The sequence below is a fragment of the Otolemur garnettii genome, unplaced genomic scaffold (assembly GCF_000181295.1).
Source record: "Otolemur garnettii isolate 467f Iridium unplaced genomic scaffold, OtoGar3 scaffold00007, whole genome shotgun sequence".
In the NCBI taxonomy this organism is placed as follows: Eukaryota; Metazoa; Chordata; class Mammalia; order Primates; family Galagidae; genus Otolemur; species Otolemur garnettii.
The window spans coordinates 36,679,853-36,688,240 of NW_003852402.1; the positions used below are offsets into that span (position 1 = coordinate 36,679,853).

The window sequence follows — 8,388 nt, forward strand, 5'->3', positions numbered from 1 at the left end:
GTAGTAAACATCCTCCTATTTTACATTCCAAAATAGCTAGAAGAAAATAATTCTGATGTTTCTGGAATAAATTAAAGGTAAACGTTTGAGGTGATGGATATCCTAATCCCCTGGGTTTAATCTTTATACGAATATATCAAATTATCACATGTATCCTAAAACTATGTATATCCCTTATGCATAAATAAAAATAAATAAATAAAAATAATTTTTTAATGATGTGGGAGGCTAATATCAGTAGTAAGTCTTATAAAGAGGTTTCTAACAAGAGAACATTTACCTACACACTGTGCACACAAACAAATGCACATTTATTTTCAAACCACTCAGAAAATCTTATCAGTAAAAACCCCCTCTGTTCCTTAAAATAAGCTAGGTTAATTCAATGCTTTTATATGTGCTTTTGTTTGTTCCAGCATTAACAATTTTTAACTTCAGAACTAATGGACTTTCAGTTAAGAGATGGCTAAGTTCCATGTGAATTAAAAGCTAGCAGTGTTAAAACCATAAATGGTGATAGCCACTAAAAAAAATAAAGAAAAGAAAGCTTTCTGGTGACAACATTTAGTTTCTCAAACTGGATGCTTTGAAAATCAAAAGGAAGAAAGCAGAAAAGAACCTTTGCAATAATGGGTAATGATGAGAACTCAGTCTTTTTAAGAGTGGAGTCAATTATCCACTCCATACAAAGCGAGTATTCATTTTGTATCACATCATTGTTAATTTTGACTTGTAATATATATTACAATATACCTTTATCGTGGATGCATCCTTCAAAATTGTGTTGGTAAGGGTAAACTCATAAAAGATTTGGTGACTGCTAACATAAAAGCATTACTTACTATGGCTGTGATAGAATCTCTATTTGTCATCAAAAAAAAAAAAAATGTAATGAGACCAGCTGAGTGAAGTGTTTATACTGAAATAAAAATGTCCAGTAGGTTCAAGTGAGGCTCCAAAAGTTTGTTCCAGAAATAGTAACTAAATGGTTCAATTATATATAAAATGAGAAAACACTTAACAAAAGTACAGGAAAGATTTACAGCTGCTTTCAAGAATATGATTTTAGCCCTCAAATATGACTGTAGTCTCTCATAGGCAGTATGGTGAATTTGATGGATTTTACATAAATATACTAAATTTTGATCATTAACATTCCTCTATATCTACTGCAGGCTTCTGATTTTCTTGTTTTTGTTTTTCAGACATAGTCTCACTTTGTCACTCTCAGTAGAGTGCTGTGATGTCATAGCTCACAGCAACCTCAAACTCTTGGGCTCAAGTGATCCTCTTGCCTCAGCCTCCTGAGTAGCTGGGATGATAGGTGCCCACCACAATGCCCAGTTATTTTTTGAGATGGGGTCTCACTCTTGCTCAGGCTGGTCTCAAACCCATGAGCTCAGGGCAATCCACCTGCCTAGGCTGAATTTTTTTGTTTGTTTATTTTTGTTTAAATAATTTGTATAAGCCAAAATTATTTGTGCAGGTATTTGTGCTCATTATTAATTTCAATACATTTTCTTTCTGTGGTTGATTATAATTAATGTCTATGTGGCTTAACCAGACTCCCTATTTGGAAATTCACAGGCCAAGCAAAAAAAAAAAAAGTAACCTTAGTTTTCTAACATTAAATTGCTTAAAAATAATTAGTGACTCGTTTAAGAGAGAAGTACAAAGAAATCAATGTCAACTTTATAATACAATTGAAACTTCAACATAAAATACCAGAAAAAGTCAGAAAACACAGTTTGAGTTCTTGATTCTGTATCATTGCAGCATTGGGTATAAGAAATCTCTGTAAGTAGCTGGGGCAGTGGCTTCCACTTGTAATCCCAGCACTCTGGGATGCGGAGGCAGGAGGATCGCCTGAGCTAAGGAGTTTGAGACCAGCCCGATCAAGAGGGAGACCCCATCTCTAAAAATAGGCGAGTGTTGTGACAGGTCCCTGTAGTCTCAGCTACTTGGGAGGCTTAAGCCCAAGAGTGTGAGGTTTCTGTGAGCTATGACACCACGACACTGTACCCAGAGTGAAAAAGTAAGACTCTGTCTCAAAGCAAAAAAAAAGAAAAAGAAAGAAATCTCTGTAAGTAAAGTACCACGTATTGATTGATAATCTCACAATAAAAGTTTAGACGCATTTATACTATTGATAGCTTTAGAAAGAAGAGCTAGCTGAAGCTTGAATATTAAAGTAAATAACTGAAGAAAATGTTTTCGAAAAGAAAAAGCAAATTTTCAGAGGTTCTTTTTTCACTTTTTGAACCATTTATTTTCATCTTTTCGTCTCTTTTAAGACATCAATAAGCACTTGGTTTTTTTCATTTCTTTTTTTTTTTCCTTTTATCAAGTCATATACACCTAGATCATGAATACAGGTATGCCTTTGTGGGTTCAATGTGCTGATTTTCTGTACAAATTGGAATGCTTACAAGAGGTTTAGATCGTGAGGGATATCGCGAAATACTCAGACATACACATGCATATGTAGAACCTGAAAAGATGATAAAGTTCATTATATCATCGTGATTTTAATAGAGTTTGTTTTATCATTTATATATCTCTTATGTCTCTCCCTCTCTCCCCTTGTCCCGTTCTCACTGATGCCTTTGGAGTTATCACCCTTCATCATCTTTCCTTATATAATCTATCCCACAGGGCCCTCATTTACTCTTTACTTATTCTGAGTCATCCAAGGCTTCAACTCTGACATCTGTGGAAAAGAAACCAACCTACAGAGCTTGAGGTTTACAATCTCCTGAGCTCTAGGAAAGGGTTCAACCTTCCCTGGCTTTGCTAATGGCTATATAGATTATGCTCTGCCACAAGTGTCCAGCAGGGGGCAAAGTGGCAGGGGAGGTTCTGTGGGCAGAAATTGAAATTCAGTTTGGAGTTTGTGAATCTAGATATGCAAGAGAGGGTCATAACCACAGAGCACATTTTCTTATTTACATAAAAGCACCACACGCTGTGGTGGCTCTGAATCTCCACCTGGTTTTCTCTATGTCCCCTAATATTTTACATGGTACATTCATGTAACAAAACAAGTAGCCTCATTGAAAAGAACATAAAACTACTATGTCTTCTTTTCTGAAACAAACTCCAAAATATTCTTCTATGTGAAAAAGATTAAGTCGCATAGAATGATATACATTTTTTACAAATATAAAAATATACATTATTGTAGGAATTGAAAAAGGTTTTAGGTATAAATACTCAACAGTTGTTTCTGCTGTGTCCAGTATACTATATATTATATGCTACATATATGCACATATATATAGTATAATATATACTTTTCATTTTTCTTATAAAATAATATAGATATTTTAAAGTGAAATTTAATGTTCCATAGTGACATTAGTACTAGATAATCTCCTTAACTACTTAATAAGAATAATAGTTAATATTTACTGAGTGCCTTAAATCGCTAGACACTGTGCTAAATCTAAATATAGATTACTGAACAATAATACTGGAAATCAGGTACTGCAATTATTTTAGAGATGAAACCAGAAAGATCATTTCTCCTAATCTACCACTATTCTCTCTTACTTGAATATGTGGTTATCTTTCAATTTGTATTCACACTTTGCCCTCAGGAAAGTGTATTCACACTTTTGCCTTCAATTCATATGTAACAGTATCTACAAAGTTCCCCACATCCATTTGTTCTCATCTTTTTCCATATATGTTAAAGCTGCAGTAGTTCAGATTTTCATTAATTATCACCTGGAATATTACATTTGTATCTGTTCTGATCTCCTCCCCATTTCTGATATATAGTTTTGCAAATTAAACATGCTAGGCAAAGCCTTAATGATATTATTTTTATAATATATTATAATATATTCTGATCTAGATTATATACAATATGATATATACCATATTATCATGTTAATGACACTATGTAATACTTCCTATTAATGCATGTTAATAATATAATCATATATATTACATAGAGCTGTAACATACCATCCATCAGAAAACCCCAGTGGTCCTAACCTACAAATTCAACTGTAATTCCTACTCCCCTGTTGCCTTGACTGAGTCTATCTAAGGTATTGTTAAATTATAGCATGCATTGTTTTGTTTTGTTTTGTTTTTAAGCAGCTAAAGCTTTTCCTGATTCTAAATCCCACATATGACAAAGATTCTCCTGGAATGCCTCCACAACACCAACCCACCCATTGAAATTATACTTCCCCATTTTAAAACTCAAGCTCAGACATCACCTTTTTAATGAAATTTTTTATGATTTCTCTGCCAATAGTCATTGCTCCTTTTAATTTCTAAAGCTCTTGCTTCAGCATGTATTATAGCTATTCAATAAGTATTAGGATTAATTACCTATTTGTCTAAGCCTAAGTCATTAGTTTCCTGAGCAAATAGACTACCTTTCTCATTTGTATTTATTTCACTCCATACCGTGATATGAACCTCGTGGTCAGTCTTTATTTATCCAATTGCATTAGGTATAGTTCACTGTGACTGGTGTTTTCACGTTGTTCCTTCACTATTCCCTTAGTGGATAGCTTGCAGCACATTAAAAATGTTCTACTAACAGCAATATGTTGATCATGTGTATTAAATGAACCAAGTGTTTGTTCGTTCCATATGTAATTATTAGCACCTGCCATCTGCAGAAAATGTTGGCAGTTTCTGAAGGGAAGAAGTGGAAATAAAATAAGTGAGGCTTTATGCACCTTTCCATGTGGCCTGTTCACCCATGGAGACAGACGTATAAACATGTAGCTGGATAGAATTTAGTGCAAAATGAAATAAAACCAAAGCAGAGACACTAAATGCAAAAGGTAAGAGAGAAGAATGGTGTCTGGTCTGGGCCGAAGCATTGGAGGAGGCTTCACCATAGACAGCATGTAAGCCTACCTCTGAAAGAAGGCTACGATCTGACTTCAGAATTGCAGGAAACCTTTCCAGTTCAGCAGAGAATCTGATAAAGAAAACCTGAAACTGCCTATTCCAAAAATAATGAATGACGTGTTGGTGAGAGTTAAGATATGAAAAGTAAAGAAGAGTGAAGAGGTTGGCAGGAGCAGATAAGAAGCAGCCTGAATACCAGGCTAAAATTTTAAATTTCATTATCACGAGAAGAGAAAGCCCTAAAAGTAATGTTTTGTTCTCGTTCCTATTTTTTTTTTTCCATTTTTTTGTCTTTGGCAAAGTGGAAACCACTGCAAGTATGCTTTTGCTATTTTTTGTTTTGCCTTGTCATGCTTTTATTTGGTATGTTGTGAGGTTCAGCGGGCATAGAGCTGGAAAGTTGGCACAATCTGCTGTGGCTGGCTAATGGAATGATCTGATATGGGACTGCGATCATAGACTTCAGTTCAACACCTGCTTATTGGGCATCTCATGTTTGCCAGGCACTGCATTTAGCACTAGGTATACATGTATTAGTAACGCTCATATAATGAAGATTTAGTTCTGCTATCAGTCTGGTCTGGGAGAAAGACATGTTAAAAAGTAATCATAGGGAGGGGTTGTGAGGCGGGGGCCTCACTTCCCCTCCTCCCCCTTTCCCCGCTTTCCGATCCCTGGGGCTGTTTGTTAAAAAAGAGTAATAAAAGGATTTTTTTTTTAAAGTAATCATAAATAGGAGACAGTAGTGTGACTCTGAAGTCCCAGCTACTCAGGAGGGTGGGGCGGGATGATCACTTGCATCCAGAAGTTTGAGAACAGCTTGAGCAACATTGCAAAACCCTGTCTTAAAAACGAACAAACAAACAAAACTAGTAAAGTCTTTAATGCATGCATAATGTCAGTTTGGGAAGAGGAATAAAGTTCTAGAAACAGATGCGGGTAATAGTTGCATAACAATGTGAATGTGCTTACTGCCACTGAATGAGACTTGAATGTTAAGCTTAAAAATGCTTAAAATGATAAATTTTATGTTACGTATGTCTTACCACAATAAATGCCTTTTCACATTTAGTCACATTGTATTATATTTTCAATTAAAGAAAGATCTGATAACCCTACAAAAAGGAGGAACTAGTCCTTTGGGCATGAACAAGGAAGAATAAATGGTGTTAATAAAGTCTCCCTGGAGACAACAAAAATGTGGAATATAACAGGTGACTATAAAGAGTTTAGCAAATGGATTTGGAGCACGAAGTGGGAGGAGGTAGAGTTAGGGGCGGGAATGAGGCCACAGAGAGAGGCGGATCTGAGTGAGAGATGGCTTGAGCCTTGGCCTCCTCTTGCAGAAACAGCGAGTCCACGTAAGTTTCTATGGAGGAAGAATGTGAGCAAATTTTCACTTATCTTGACCAATGGTATCTATAAAAGTTAAAGGCAAAAAATGTATAATTTGAGCTGGGTGCCTTGAGTCATCCTATAATCTCAGCATGTTGGGAGGCTGAGGCAGAAAAATTGCTTACTACCACGAGTTTGGGACCGTCAACCGTAATGCTCTGTCTCTATAAAAAGTAAAAAAAGAAAAAAAAAATAGTCAGCTGTGGCGGCAGATACCTACAGTCCCAGCATCTCAGGAGGCAAATGGCTTGAGTCCAGAAGTCTGAGGTTGTAGATGATACTACTATGATGATACTACTGCATACTAACCCAGGCAATAGAGCTAAACCCTTCTCCATAAAGAAAAAAAGAATGTATGTAATGGTCAATGTACTGTGTTTAAAACTTATATTTTAAAGAATTGCTGTAACTTCTTGAAAGAATCAAGGGACTAGTGGCAGAAATATGTGTTGTAGACCACAGAGAGTATCCGGTCTGACGTTTCTTATGTTCTTGTACTAGTAACAAATATAAATAAACATGAAAGAATGAAAGACAAGATTGTAAATATAAATACATACATAACAAAAATTTATGGAAATTTTATGCCTTTGTGAATGGCCTCACATAGGCAGATATGGGATTGTTAACACTGCGTGCACTTTCCAAGCCATTATTCTAAAAAAGCGAGGCCAGATTATGTAGATTCAAGAAAACACAATGGAGTCTTTCCTTCTTGCCTGGTGTTCTTGTTATAATACCAGGAAATTGGAAAAATTTGCAAAAATCCAATTGGAAAAATCATAAAAAAGGCGTAATAAAAGAAAGAGCAAAGAGAAATAGATTACATCCTAATAGTGTGTTCACCCTTCACAGAAGACTGTGTACTTTCAAATTATTTAATTAAACCAGACAAAACGGATTCTGAGAAGTTCCCCTAAGAATTCAGTTGACGGACTAATTTGTGGCGAATGTATCGGCGTACTTATTTTAAAAGCTTTTCCACATGATTGCATTACACGTAAACAGAACTGGCAAGTTTAGTTGTAGGCTGCACTGTATTTTTTCATTGCTTTTACTCTCTGCATGCTTCTTTCAAACACTCAATTCATCAACTTTTAATTCAAAAAATTTTAAAGAAATAAACATTTATTTTACATCATCTACAACTAGTTCCATCTCTTTTTTTTTACTCTCTTACCTCAGCCTCCCAAGTAGCTAGGACTACAGGCACCTGCCACAAGGCCCAGCTATTTTTTTGTTGCAGCTGTTATTGTTGTTTAGCTGTCCTGGGCCAGGTTTGAACCTGCCAGCCTCGGTGTATGTGGCTGGTGCCGTAACGACTGTGCTATGGGCACTGAGCCAACTTCATCTCTGAAATATATTTTTCCTTAGAAAAAATTAAAGGACTACACGGGCAAGTCACATTCAAAAGAATATTAGATCTAGATTAGGAGAGGAGTTGGAGACACCTGCTCACATCTTAGGAGTCTGCAGACTCACAGACTGTGGCCATTATTTTCCTTATATTTTTCCATGCAATTATCACAACAATCCTTGAGCTCGGTAAAGAACAAATATGGTATTGAATGCGTGGTACTGAAAGAAAAAGTAGAAACGGCAAAAGTGCTAAAAGCAAAGAGGAGGCTGGATAGAAAGAAGAAAGGATGTGAAACTCTGCGAGTCAAACAAGTCAAGATTCAGTGAATCAAAAAAGAGATAGCTGTGCTCAGACAGCGAGAGAGTGAAAGGGAGAAAGGAGAGAGAGAGAGACAGAGACAGAGAGAGAAAGAAACAGAGACAGAGAGACACAGAGAGAGAGACAGAGACAGAGAAAGAGACAGAGAGACACAGAGAGAGAGACAGAGAGACAGAGAGAGACAGAGATACAGAGAGACACAGAGAGAGAGACAGAGAGACAGAGAGAAACAGAGAGAGAGACAGAGAGAGAGAGGCAGAGAGAGAAAGAGACAGAGAGACACACACAGAGAGAGGCAGAGACAGAGAGACAGAGACACAGAGAGAGACAGAAAGAGAAAGAAACAGAGACAGAGAGACACAGAGAGAGAGACAGAGAGACACAGAGAGAGAGACAGAGACAGAGAAAGAGACAGAGAGAGAGACAGAGACAGA

General features: G+C 36.4%; 1 protein-coding gene across 1 annotated transcript in view; it reads left to right on the top strand.

The window, feature by feature from the left end:
• The window catches only part of PPFIA2 (PTPRF interacting protein alpha 2), a 482,044-nt gene that overhangs the window by 309,511 nt on the left and 164,145 nt on the right, over window positions 1-8,388 (top strand). The window lies entirely within an intron of this gene.